At 53.9% G+C, this 1,854-nt stretch overlaps 1 pseudogene; it reads right to left on the reverse strand.

Annotated features, from left to right (window-relative positions):
• Window positions 1-1,449: 1,449 nt before the first annotated feature.
• On the reverse strand, window positions 1,450-1,640 carry LOC143396226 (small nucleolar RNA U3; annotated as a pseudogene).
• Between the last annotated feature and the right edge of the window lie 214 nt (window positions 1,641-1,854).

Genomic DNA, 1,854 nt, shown 5'->3' on the forward strand with positions numbered 1-1,854 from the left:
TTCCATGTCACTGCATCATGGGAATTTCTCTGCTCCATCCTAATCTTATGAGACCACCATAATATATATGTTGTTGACCAAATTGTGTGGCTCACAATTGTGTATTAATGTGCATCACTGTGTGAAAATAAAGGAAAGGAAGACATGCGCACCTGGACACACACACACACACACACACACACACACACGATTGCATTTATTTGTAAACCTAGGAGAGCATATGATACCTGGAAGGCTGTAGGAACACCAGCTGGAGTGGAGGCTTCGAGAAAGAACCTGGGTGCAAGGGGCCTGGACAAGGAGGAGGTGGGGGAAAGGAGTTTCTCAGTGGATGGGTTTTTGGCCCTTTTAACTTTTTTTATAGTGTGCCTGCATCTTTTCTTCTAAAGATATACTTATTTAGTCTAATTAATCAATCCAATGGCCTCTTGACACACACGCTGAAGGCAGGTCAACCAGGGACGTACCAGGGTGTGAACCCTAGGCTGCAGCCCTCTCTTTATGGGGTTCTGAAGTCAAGATCTGGGAAGGTCCTCTCCAGCCCTCTCCCTGCCCTGCCCTGCCCTGTCCCCCAAGGCTGGAGACTTGTGAGCTTGGGGGAGGCCTTTGCTCTCTGGACTCCTGCACTGGAGCATACCAACTCCTCTGGCTTCGGGAACCCCAGTGCCCACTAGGCCTCCATCTGGGCGTCTTCAGATCCTGTCTTTGGCTTGTCCCCGGAGGGACTCAGACCCTCAGAATGCTATAGCCAAGGGTCCCCAGGCTTTTCAAGTGTGCTAATTGTCCTCAGTGCCTGAACCACCCTATCCCTGGGTCCCGGCCACAAACACTGACCTCGAGTGGTCATGGCCAGCTTGCTCAGGGCAGTCCCAGCCAGTCTTGCAATTGGTGCTGGAAGGAAGGTCCAGGGGAGATTCCAGGGCAAGTCATCTCCTGTTTCTCTGTTGGTCCTGGAGCAGGGCAGCAGGCTGTGACCCTGCCTCAGGCCAGACTCCATGTGAGGCCTTGGCCAGGGCTGGATGTCCAGAGTCTGCTGTGTAGACGGGGGTTCAGCCTATTGAATCCAGTGTAGGGGGCCTGGGCAGACTGGGGCACATGTTAGGCAAGTCACAGCAGCACCCTGAGCCCCAGCCTGTTTTGTATCTGGGCAGTGGGAACAATGATAATTTGTTCTTGAATTGCTGGGCCATAAAGCCCCTGGATGGAAGGCGAGTCCCTGTGGACGACTGCTCCACGCTGCCTCCTCCTGCACCCCCAGGTGCCACTTCCCAGGGAGCAGGAGCTCAGAGGGTCAGGTGTTTGCCCAGGAGGGCCAGAGCAGGTGGGGGTCAGGTCCACTGGAGGGAGAAGCAGGTGAGCAGGTTATATCACCTGCAGCAGGTGATACCCCTCAGGCTGCTCAGAAACCATTCCCGGGCCACCTCCTTCCTCTTTATCTTTTTTTCTCACTCAGACAGCATCTCCCTCTTCCCCCTTTCTCTCCCCAAAGGAGAAAAGAGGCATCATTGGTGTCAAAGGGAAGTTGCAGTGAGAAGCACCAAGTGCCGGGCCAGGCTCAGAAGAGACGCTCTGCCCCCTCTAGTGCTCCAGAAAATCCACTAGTAACAAACTAGAGAATTGATCCCTGAAGGTGTAGGCTCCCCTTCCTCTTCAGTTCATCTTGATTCAGAGCCAATCCTTGCTTGCCACTGGCTGAGCCCAGACTCGATCTGCAGAGGTCCCTGGGGGAGCAAAGGGCACTCAGGGGCACAGCTTTCCCCGGGGGCCTGTTTGAACAGAAATAACCCCTTACCCATTATCAGGTACTGCGGGGGGTGGAGGGCTTCACAGAGATCAACTGATTTTTCTCTCACC

Source organism: Callospermophilus lateralis, chromosome 3, assembly GCF_048772815.1.
Source record: "Callospermophilus lateralis isolate mCalLat2 chromosome 3, mCalLat2.hap1, whole genome shotgun sequence".
Classification (NCBI taxonomy): domain Eukaryota; kingdom Metazoa; phylum Chordata; class Mammalia; order Rodentia; family Sciuridae; genus Callospermophilus; species Callospermophilus lateralis.